Raw genomic sequence first — 13,051 nt, 5'->3', positions numbered from 1 at the left:
TGAATGTGGAGTCACAGTCTTGTCCTAACAAATATCTGGAGAATGATGTTCTCTCTGGTGAGCCTTAGGCAAATGCTGAGGAATAAACCAGTTTCTAAAGCATAGCTTGTTAGTTACACCCTGACTGGGTAGGTCAGAGAAGCAGCAGGCGGTCACAGTTTAGGATTCATCTCATCTGCTGTGGAAGAACATTCCTCCCATCCAAAAGGAATAGATACCATAATTAGAAGCTTTATTGTTTGTATTCGGTCCTCTGATCACATTCTACTCTTCCCAAACAGTGATCGTGAAAACCTTTTCAAACTAAAATAAAAAGAGCTCAGCAGCTTGTCTACCGAGGGAGATGTTTGGCACCTGTTTCTCCAGGAAGGCCCCCCCCTCCCACACACACACACTAATGCTGCCATCTATGCGGCCTGGGTGTTGCTGTGGATTTCTTTTTCTCTCCTTTCACATTTTAAACATGTCTCACATAATTTAGACTTTCTTTACTGATAAAATATCACATGTACAGCTGCCTGGGTAAATGGAAAAATTGTCCACAAATCACCAAGCAGGTATGTGTCAGCGAAGTATTTCCTACCAACCATCAAGGATGTTAACACTCATTCTTAATGGGAAGGGAATGGAAGGCCATAATATTTAACTGCACAGGGAAGCTGTGAGGTAGAAAGTATTTATTCCATACATATATAACATATGTCAGGATGTCTCTTGCATTGAACTATTGCATAAATTCCTTAAATGCAAACAAGGTGGTGGAGGTGGGGGAAGAGGGAAGATTTTATTTTGATTTTGGTGCTGCTTCCAAGAGTCCTATTTTCAGATCAGATCAAAGTCCCACCCTAATTTCCCTGACATGGGGTATTTCTAACATATGGAAACTTTTTATTTGCGTCACCGAAAAATGATTGGATTGTAAGACTTTAGAAGTGGAAGGGACCTTAGGGTTCATGTAAGCCAATGCCCTCATTGTACAGATAAGGAAACTGAAACCCAGTGACTTGCCCGAGGTCAAACACGTAGTAAATTAAGTGAATCAATCGTTCAATAGCCATTTATTAAGAACCTCCTATGTGGCAGACACTGTGCTAAGTGTTGGGAAAAAATACACAAAAATTAAAGTCTTTGCCCTCTAGGACCTTAGATTCTATCGGGAGAAATACAAATGGGCACACATATGAATTAATACAAAATATATACAAGGAAAATGAAAAGTAACTGGGGGATGTTAGGTGGGGAGGACTAGTAGCTGGGAGGATACAGAAAGACCTCATGTAGGAGACAGCTTAGAAGGAAGCCAGGGATTTGAACTCAGGTCTTCTGACTCCCATCTAGTGCTCTCTCCACTCTATCTCTCTACCTTAATGTCACACAATTAATTTATTCTTTTAACAATAAGTTTTATTGATGACTTTTATTTTTGACATCACAGCAATATCTGGAAATGTCCCCCTACAAATTAAACTCTCCCTTCTAATAAAGCAAAAAAGTTAAGCAAAAGTATCTAAAGCATGTCACAAAATTCTTTGAGATGAGGGACTTAACATTTTTTTTAACTAGATAACTCTCTCTGTTCACTAATTCTTCTTTAGATGTCTGATATCTAAAGTAATGAGCAGACTAACTTTTGACTCCCTCAAAATATTCATTATAATTATATCCCCAATAATACGTATTTAGCGTTATGTGTGTGTGTTTATATATTTGATTTACACATATCATGCTGGCCTCAGAATCAGGAAAATATGAGTTTAAGTCCCATTTCTGACATATACTGATTATATCAACCTGTACAAATCACTTAATTTAAGTGCCCCCAGGACACTCTCTGAGACTCTGAATTTCAGAGCAGGTGCCAATCTTCATTGATAGAAAGAGTTTCATCTACCAGAGAGAAAAAGATATGGTGGTGGTGATGATGATGATGGTGATGATGATGCTTCAAACATCACACTAGCAGTAAACTTCTTTGTAGTACTTACAGCTTCTGAACATGTAAGTGGAATACTTGTTTTACTGGGAGCTTTTCTCTGTCTCTGTCTCATACAGTATGTGTTCTGTTTCTGTCCCTCTCACACAGTATGTGTAGATATATGTATATGTATGTATTATGTGTATATATACACATATATTGTATATACACATACATATATATACATACATATGCTAGTTTGCTTTTAAAACTATGAAAATGAGTAAATGTGATTTTCAAGATTTTGCAAGGCAGCTATGTGGCATAGTGACTAGAGCGTCAGGCCTGGAGTCTGAAAGGTTCATCTTCATGAGCTTGAATCCAGCCTCAGACACTTCCTGGCTGTGTGACCCTGGGCAAGTCACTTAACCCTGTTTGCCTCGATTCCTCATCTGTAAAATAAGCTGGAAAAGGAAATGGCAAACCACTCCAATATCTTTGCCAAGAAATCCCCAAATGGGGTCACGAATCCTAAACAAAAGACTTTCAAGATTTTGCAAATGCAAAGCTTTATTTAAATGTTTAATGCTGTTATATAGTTACCACAGACTTTATTGTCTCCTAAAAGGAAAGCCTCTGCCAGAACCGAATTAGCTTTATGGGGAAATAATGCTGAGAAGAGTGATTTTGAAAACAGTACAATTGCTGTTACTTCCTTCTTCTCTGTTTAACAGTTCAAGGAGTTTCTTGGTGCCCTCTTTCTTCATCTCTACTTCTGAGGCTCCCTACTTCATTCCAGACTGAGGTCATGTGCCACCTTATCCAAGAAGCCTCATTGTTAGCGTTCTCTCCTGGTTTAGCTCATTGTTATCTACTTCTCTCTTTACATGTTCCAACCTCTAGTTGAATGTAAACTCCTTAAGGGCTGCTACTATCTTTTCATTTTGTATTTGTATCCCCAGAATCAAGAATGGTCCCTTGTACATAATGGTTGTGTAATAAATGATTATTGGACAGGATTGGATTTTGTTAATAGTATATCAAATGACTGGCCAAAGACAAGTTCCATTGATAATGAATGGTTAAAATTGGCATCTGCTTCACTATTGCTATGCATTTTAATTTTTCCAGACACAAAGCTACCCATTCATCAGCCATCATAGTAAGTTGACTTAAAGAGAAAATAAAAACACCCAACTGATCACATGGTTAAATATACGAATTTAAGTGGAAGTCAGGAGCAAAATGAACAATTCTGAACTCTTCAGAAAAAAATAATTGGAGGGCATAACAACATTCGTGATTAAATATCTAAACAGTCCTGTGGCAAGAGCATCTTTCAAAGGATGGGTGATCTCACAGATGCAAGTGTACCTTCCCCTGGTGCAGATCACCAGCCATCCACTCATTTGTCATCCTCTGGGTATCTTATACACATTCTTTAGTACATCCTTCATCCAGTGTTTAGCACAGTACCTGGCCCATAGTTGTCACCTTATAAATACTTGCTTACTGAGTAGGGGTGGAAACATATTACAGTAAGAAAAGCATTGGCTCTGGTCTCAGAAGCCCAAGGTTCAAATACCATCTCTGACATTTCCTATGTGACTTTCAGAACATCGCTTAATCTTCATGAGGAGATACTCTCTTTCTCATGGGTTTTCATGACATTACTGTCTTCTGGTTTTCTTCCTGCCAGACAGACTTATCCTCCTCAGTCTCCTTTGCTAATTCATCACCATATCATACTCCCTAACTGTAAGTATATCTCAAAGCTTTGTTTTGGGCCCTCTTCTCATCTCTACATTCCCACTCTGTGACCTGTTCCCAGTCCCCCAACCAACAGTCGCTCTCCCATTGCATCTTTCTTCCAAACTTCACTATTTCTGTCAAGAACACCACATGATCCTTCCAGACACCCAGGTTCAGAACATCAACTTTATTCTTGACTCATAACTCTCTTTCCTCTTTTCTTTTAAACAAAGCCAATTGCATTTTAAATAGAGCTACTTGATTCTCTTTTAAACCCAAATCATTCTGGCTTTCATTGGATGGTCAATAATAGGCCCAGCCCAAGCCTCTGTGGCTCATTATTTAGGTTTTGATGGATGGCTTCCTTAAAATAAGTGTAAATAACAATTTTTTTTTCTGTTCTAGCCAGAAACTCTGAAGGTCTTTCCCTCCCAGACTGATGTCATTGGTTGGCAAATTGGGCCATCTTTGGTCTCAATTCTTACCTAGTCCTTAGTCATCGAATGTGTGTGGCCTCAGACACACTGAGATCTGGGTAAGACCCTAATTTTGAAAGGCCAAAGTCACCCACTGCATCCTGGGCCACTGCCAGTAGTCTTGACCTTTGTCTTACCACTGGACTGTGATGACTCTGGAGGATAGAGTGAAGCTGAGACTGCAAAGTTCTGCGTTACTCAAACCCAATCTACAGGCAAGTCAAGACATCGACCTCTGATGTCATTGGTCCTCTCTGAGAACAAAGGATGAACTATAATAATAATCTTTGTGGGACTTGGTTTCCTCATCCATGAAATGAAGGATTGAATTACATGGCCTCTGAGGTCCTTTCCAGCTCTGAATCTATGATATTTGATTGATTGCCATTTCACTCAATCACTAAAGGTTTTTCTTAAATGTTTAATGTGTTTTAATGTGTTATGGATTCTCAGGCTATCTATTGGTTGCCTCACATCCTTGCTTCCCAAACATTTAGTCAGTCAGTCAGTGATTAAACTTTTATTAAGCTGGGGGTGCAAAGAAAAGGAAAAGACATTCCCTGACCTCAAGGAGCTCACAATCCAATGGGGGAGACAAAAAGCAAACCAAGGGGCAGCTAGGTGACAATGTGGATAGAGATCTGGCCTTGGAATCAGGAGGACCTGAGTTCAAATTTGGCCTCAGACACATAACATTTACTAGCTGTGTAACCCTGGGCAAGTCACTTAACCCCATTGCCTAGCCAAATTAAAAAAAAAAAAAGCAAACCAATAAGCACATATACAATACAAGCTATATACAGGATAAATAGGAAATAATTAACACAGTGAAGGCACTAAAACTAAGAGGGTTTGGAAATGTTTCCTGTACAAGGTGGGATTCTAATTTATTTGACTTTGTTCTCCCCAAAACTTGTGCCCCAAAGAACTAACAATTTTTATTGCGGACTTTCCACTAAACAAATTTTAGAATCATTCCTTTAATGAAACTGTTAAAATGAATGAATGAATGAATGATTTTTTTCCTCCACATAAAATGATCATATTGCCCCAAACACATTTATTATAGAAACTATGTTTGACAGGTATCTGTCTGAAATGTGCTTTCTGCCTTCACAGCCATTTATTTATATATCACAGGAGACTAAAATTGGCAACTATCATGCAGAAAATCATTTCCATGATATTCCAGCACTTTTCTTCCATATTTCTGTTAGCTTATACTATATAGTAAATACTATACTATGTAATTGTAGTATGCCATTTCAAATGACTTAACATATAGTTTGATTTTGAAATCTAAATCCTCTGGTTCCTGAGATGAGATAAATTAATTGATATTTGAAATATACCCTAGTTGCTAATAAGGAAAAATTAACTTGTACTCAAAGGCAGAGAGATCAAGTTTGGTCTCAAAGACATAAGAACCTCAGTTCAAGTCCCATTTCTGATACATTCTGTCTGTGTGACCTTGGACAAGTCACTTAACCTCTCAAGTTCTATAGCTAACTCTAAGAGTATAAGTTGTAGAGAAGGTGCCATGGATTGTGCTCTGAAAACAAATATATCCACTCCATGTAATTTGAAGGCTAATTCTTATATTCTAGAGTATTTATATATATTGTATAATAAAAAGAATACTAAATTTAGAATCAGGAAGGACCTGCATTTCAATTCAGATGTCTAGTAGGCATCCTAAATTCAAAATAGCCAAAACAAAATTCATCTTTCCCTCCCCAGGCAGAAGCTGTAGAAGAAAAGGACAACACCATCCTCCCAGTCCTTCAAGCTCATATTCTAGTAGTTATCCTGGACTCCTCACTGTCTCTCACTCTCCATATCCAAGGTATTGGCAAGGACTGTTGATTTCACTTTTGTGAAATCAACAAGTCTCTGAAATAAGTCTCCTTCTCTTCTCTGACACTGCCACCACTGCAGTGCAGGCCCTCATCACGTCGTGCTTGTATTATTGCCATACTCTGCTGGTGAGTCTGACTGCCTCAAGTCTCTCCCCACTCCAATCCATTCTCCATTCAGCCACTAAAGTGATTTTCCTAGAACACAGGTCTGATTATGCCACCCCTCTATTGCTTCCAGGATCAAATACAAATACAAATACAAATATGCTCCATTTGCCATTCAAAGCCTTTCATGACCTAACCCAGGGGTGAGGAACCTGTGGTCTCGAGGCCACATGTGGCCTTCTAGGTCCTTTTGACTTTTGACTGAGTCCAAGTTTTACAGAACAAATCGTTTTATTAAGGGGATTTGTTTTGTGAAGTTTGGATACAGTTTGGCCAGGTCCTACCCCCTTCCTGCCTTTCCAGTCTTCTTACAGCTTACTCCCCAACAGGTGTTTGATGCAGTGACGCCGGCTTCTTAGTTGTTTTACAAACAAGACTCCATCTCTCCGCTCGGGAGATTCCACCTGGAACAGAGAATTTCTCTGTCCTCTGCTCTAGCTACTGACCTCCCTGGCCTCCTTTAAATTCCAAGTCAAACCCCTCCTTCTACAGGAAGCCTTCCCTAACCCATCTTAATTCAAGTGCTTTCCTCCTTTTAATTATTTCCTATTTTCCCTGTATATAGCTTGTTTTGTTTATATTTGTTTACATGTTTTCTTCCCCATTAGACTGTAAGCTCCTTGAAGGCAGGGACTATATTTTGCCTCTTTTTGTTTCCCTAGCACTTAGCATAGTGCCTGGCACATACTAGGCACTTAATAAATATTTATTGAATTGAATGGAATTCAGCTTCTGATATTTCATAGGATCATAGATTTAGGGCTAGAAGAGATATTAGAGGCCATTGAGTCCAAACCTTACACCTCATTAAGTCCAAACCACACACTCCCATATTATAGATAAGAAAACTGAGGCTAAGAGATGTTAGGTAATTTGCCCAGAGTTTAAACACCTAGATTAGTATAGTTTTTGAGGTCTATAGCATGACTTTTTGCTGGCTAATTACAATGCCCCAGAAGCTCTGCAAACCTGATCCCTACCTAATGTGCTCATCATTTATTTCCCAAGTGAGAAAGTGAGGCCGCAGAACAAAATAATCAGGTATGAAAGAATAGGTGAAGTAAAGAGACATCACAGAATGGCTGTTCTTGGAGGTGTCTATGTTACCTCAGGAAAATCTCAGAATCACAGAATTGTAAAGTTGAAACAGGCCTTGGAGATCATCTTATCTAATTCATAACTGAATGAGAATCCCTTTTCCAACAACCCTCAAAAGTGATCATCTAGATGAATAGTTCTCAAAGTGTAGACCCCTGAGAGTCTACAGGACCCTTTCATGGGGTCCACAAGTTCAAAACTACTACTAAAATGTAATTTCAGACTCTTCATGACTCCATTTGGAATTTTCTTGGCAGAGATACTGGACTGGTTTTCCATTTCCTTCTCCAGCCCATTTTACAGATGAGGAAACAGGCTAATGGGATTAAGTGACTTGCCCAGGGTCACACAGCTAGTAAGTGTCTGAGGCCAGATTGAACTCCAGATGAGTTTTCCTGACTTCAGGCCCAGCGCTTTATTTACTGCTCCACCTACCTGCCCTACTACTAAAATACTCCTCCCTTTTCCAACTACATATCTACGTAAGGCCAGATTTTTTTCATATGCTTCAATTAAAATAATGTACAGCAATAGATTGAATGAAGAAGCAGATAGGAGAATTTAGCTGCCTTCTATTAAGTCAGAAATTAAAGATATTTGCAAAATACATTAACAATGTCATTCTTATCACTTTTTTTGTTTGGAAAATATAAATACTTCATTTAGTTAACATACGATGGGTTTATTATTGTTATTTTAAATTAATAATTTATCGATTTCCATTTCTATGTATCTTAATCTCAATAGATATAACTCACATAAACTCTTTGGGGTCCTCAAGAATTTTTAAGAGTGCAAAGGGGTCCTGAGACCAAAAAGCTGGAGAACCATTGATTTAGCACTTTGCAAACTATAGAATGGTGTGTTAAGCATTGGATAATATTATCTCAAAGTTTTGATGAAATACTTAACATGTGGCATCATAAAGAGCAATCTAATATGGGCAGTTCCTGCCCTCTAGTGGGTTAGAAATTAAATATACTGTTTTTATAAAATGGTCTTTCTGAATTGTAATTTGGAATGATTTTTTTTTAAACTTTAGGTTAAAAAAAATCCCTTTGATAATTCCCTTTTCCCTCAAACAGAACAGGAAGACCACACTGAATGTATTGGAACAATGAATAGGGAACTAGATAACCAGGGGGCCATTCTATGCTCTGACGTTTACTAGCTGTATGTATGATCATTACTGAATCAGTTTACTTTGATGACCTCTAAGGTGTCTTCCAGTTCTAAATCTATGATCTTATGATGGCTCTTAGCCTCAATCTTAAAACCCATAAAATGGGGATAATAATACTTCCAATACCTATCTTGTAGGGTAATTGTGGAGGAAGTTCTTTGGATGAAACACAATTTCGTTTTTTCATTTGATAGCACCTGTGTCAGTCTGAACCTTCTGTTACCAGCATGGGTGGTAGGGTTCGGTTTTAGGTGCCATGGTCTCTGGTCCCAAAGCTAGGCTATCAACTTTTCCTTTCTTAGACTCTATATGGCAGATGCCGTAACATAAGAAGTTTTTTATGTGCAGAAAAACTCAGCACTACAGAGCTCAATAAGTTCTAAATGCAGTAAGAATTTACTGAGCATTGTAAAGTTGAGTTTTAAATGTAAAGTATTGAATGAAGTGCACTATGTAAAAGGATCTAAGTGCGACTAATCTGAGTAATCTTTCAGTTATATTAATGAACTTATGACCAAGTAGGAAGTACAGTTATGTTTTTCAATGAAACCCCCCATGATATATCATATAACACTGATGCATCCTCAATCCATTTCACCTTCATCTTATACTCCTTGTACATTATGGTGACAAGGGCCTGAATTAGGGAATGGGAAGGAATGAAATAAAGAGAAAGAATTAATGGGACTTGGTGACTTATTCACTCCTTTATCTACCACATTTTAAGAAGACTATGAGGATTCAAGATTGAGTAACCAAAGAAATATTGATGTATTTGTCTAGCTCTGGTTGGCAGGAGGAACAAACATGTATGTTACCTTGCCCAATTGCCAAAGAAACCACAAGCCAGAAGATATGTATGAAAGTATATCCAACCTCAGTTCACTTGCAGCGCTTCTTAAACTTTTCCCACTCGCGACCCTTTTCCACCTGAGAAACTTTTATGCAACCCTGGGTATATAGGTGTATAAAATAGGTATACAAATCAAATATTTACTGACAGTAGAGCATAAAGAAATTTATTTTAAAACTATTCTTTGGCATAGATATAATTTTACCATTTATTAAAAATAAAGCAAATTTGCATACTAATGAGATGGATGTGCGTGTTTATTTTTACATAAAGAATTAAAACTTGGTGGAATATTTGATACTGCGGGATGTAGAGTATCTTCAATATTTTTCAGAGTTGATTGATATTTTGATATTTTGATTTTGAGAACACCACTTCCCACAAATATGTAGTACAAAATGGCAGAAGTATGTTTAGAGTCATTTCAGAAACTGTTGGAAATTCTGTTCTAATTCCAAGCCAAAATTCATATAACAGTTTTTTAGGAAACTCAAGTTTTAAACCCGTGTCACTTGATAACTCGGCAAATTCTTCTTGAACTTTTAATGGCAGATGACTGACATTTTTTATTTCAATTGAGTATAGTTTATGAACCCAACTTGGTTTTTTAGAATCAAATTTGAAGGGAAGTATTTCTGAAACTGTGTCTCCAGGCACTTTAGATGATCAATTATAACTCTTACAATTAAATCTTTGAGAAGGTTATTTTCAATTATAAACCTCACCTGTACCTGTAAACATTTCTAAAGAATCATTTTCCACCCTATTCTTCCATAAGCTAATTTTTAAAGTAAAACTTTCAATTTTATCTTTTAACATAAATATGTTACAATTTTTTCCTTGAAGTGACATGTTTAAATCATTGAGTTTTTCAAAAATATCCAACAATAAAAGCCATAAGTCATGATGAAAAAAATTAACAAAATCAGATTTCTGCTTAGTCAAAAATACAACTTCATCTTTCAATTTCAATAATCTGTTTAAACTTTGCCCTCTTGAGAGCCACCTTACCTCTGCATGTAGTAATAAGCTTTTATAATTGGAGTCCATGTCTTTCCAGAGGTTTGAAAACAAATGACTTTTGCAGGCATGGCTTTTTAATGAAGTTACTGATTTTGATAGTATCGAGAAGCACAACATCTAACTCTGGTGATATTTTTTTGGCTATGAGTGCCTCTCCATGAGTAAAAGTGATATGTTCATTGCCACCAGCTTTAACTTTTGCTACAAATCCAACATTCTTGCCCATCATTGCTCCAGCACCATCTATACAGACTCCAATTGCTATTTTTCCACTGTAAACTTTCATTTGTGAACAATTCATTGACTTTAAGATATATATCTTCCCCTCTTGTGTGTCCATCCAAAGACAGACAAAACAATAATTCCTCATGCATGCTTCCTTCATAAACATATCTTACATAAAGTAACAACTGTGCCATGTTAGAAATATCAGTCATTTCATCTAACTGAATTGCAAACTTTGGGCTGCCCTTAAGCCTGGTAATAAGCTGCTGGAATTGGTCGTTACTAATTTCAGAAATTCTTTTGGAAACAGTATCATTCAATAAAGGAATTTTACAAATTTCATCCCAATACTTTTTCTCATTGACTATTTCTGACATTTTAATAGCAGCAGGTAACACGAGATCTCCTATCGGAGAGGGCTTTTTAGTTTTTGCAATTATATAAGAAGTTCCATAAGATGTAAGTAAATACTTTTCATTGACAGTAACAAATTTCTCAATAATCATTTTTCTTTATTTGAAGATTTTAAAAGTCTTCCAAAATATTTCTTTGGTTTATAGCAGTATGCTGCATGCTTGGTATTAAGATGCCATTTTAGTTTGGCTGGTTTCATGCTCTCTGTAGCCAAAACTTCATCACAAATTAAGCAAAGAGGTTTTTCCACACCACCAACATCATTATAAGTAAATCCATATTGCAAAAATGATTCAATGTATTTTCTTTTTCTTGTCAATTTAGGCGTACTACACCCCAGTAGTGAAGACCCTCCTGCATTGTCATCAGTATTTTACCTCTTCTGTCTAAATTTAGCTATTTATCCATAACCAAAAAACATTTTTGTCCTAAAACATAAGTAAATATTGCTAATAATTTCTCAGATAAATACTAGCTTTAATTTAAGAAATTACATTTGTTTGTGCTTAATTTTTAAAAACTGATGTTCACACTTACATGCACATATAGCAGTGATGGTGGGAAAATATTATTTGAGGGCTTTTGTCTTTACTTGCTGCAATTAAACATTTATGTTTCTATAAAAGGAGATAATAGCAATTTTCAAAATCAAACATTCTAACACAATACAATCCAAAGATGTACTAATTTGATACTTACATGCTGAGGAATTATGGAAAGAAAATATTAAAATTCTTTATTTTCTGTAATCAAACTATCATGTTTCTGTAAGAGCAGAAAACTTTGTATGTACAGTAAAAACACTGCAGTTCATAGTATGCAATAATCTCAAATCTGAGCCAAGGTGTTCTGGCAGTATTCATTGGCATTGTGTGGCATGACAGCATGCACAGTGTTAAATGAGCATGTTGTGTGTTCAGAACCAAGACTGCAGTGAAATTGTGTGATGCAACACAGGCAAGTGGTACCAGAAACACCTTGGATTCATTATGCATTTGATTTTGAATTAATTTTTGGTTGTTGTGTGTTCAGGAACCTTTTACTGTTGCCAGATTTTTCAAGACCCCCCACATTCAGTTATGCCACCCCACAGTTTAAGAAGTGTTGCAAAAGAGAACCAGGCTGAAATGTCTAGTCCCCAGTGGAGAAGTGGTATTCTGGCCAGGCTGAGCCTTGGTTGTATTCACACTATACCACAGGTATAAAAAAGTATTGTTCCTTCAGTGGTACAGACAGGCTTAGGCATTCTTCCAGCCTTACCTGATCTGTCTCAAGGCCAACTTGAAATGTCTTTGACATTTAGGCCAACAAGGAATGGAGGTGCGTGTAGTCTGTGATCACTAATACTTGGATCAAATATATTTATTTAAATGTCTACTATACTGTAAATTTCCTGAAAAAACTAGATGAGCATCTTTGTATCCCTTTCAGTACCTTTCATGCAGTGACTTATGTACATAAATCTTAGATTGTCCATTTTTCTGAGCAACTGAACAATTATTTGGAGCCAATCACTCATTGTTTTTAGGCACTAATGGCAGCATTAGAGCCTTACTGTTTGGCTCTAATTCTATGGGTAATTCCCTGAAGACGTCCAACACAAATCTTGCTTCTCTCTCCCCATCTTCTATGGCTGCAGGTTAGAATAATATAAGTAATATAAGATAATGTAACAAAATATAGTTAACATAACATAACATAGACTATATGAGGAATAGAGTTATAATTCTATAAAAGAGAACCCAACAATATGAACTGATCTTGCAAAATTTTACACTTCTAAGGTTTAATTCAATTCCACACACATTTATTAAGTATTTCCTTACTGTGTGCAAGGCCTTGTGCTGAGTGCTGGGAGCACAAAGACAAAAACAAGATAAACCTTGCCCCCAAGGAGTTTACATTCCAGTAGGGGAGTACAACATGTACCAAGTAGATATGGCATAGTACAGAGTAATTTCAAGAGGAAGAGAGCATTAACACTAGGGTGGGGGAGGGGAACATTCTCAGGGTCAGAAAAGATCATGCATTATAAGAAAAGCCATGCCAGCACTGTTCTTCAAACAAAGCTAAGGATCTACAAGATGG

Source organism: Phascolarctos cinereus, unplaced genomic scaffold, assembly GCF_003287225.1.
Source record: "Phascolarctos cinereus isolate Bilbo 61053 unplaced genomic scaffold, phaCin_HiC Scaffold_726;HRSCAF=1367, whole genome shotgun sequence".
NCBI classification, from domain to species: Eukaryota; Metazoa; Chordata; class Mammalia; order Diprotodontia; family Phascolarctidae; genus Phascolarctos; species Phascolarctos cinereus.
The sequence above is the reverse complement of the archived record's forward strand: the minus strand, read 5'-3'. Positions refer to the sequence as shown.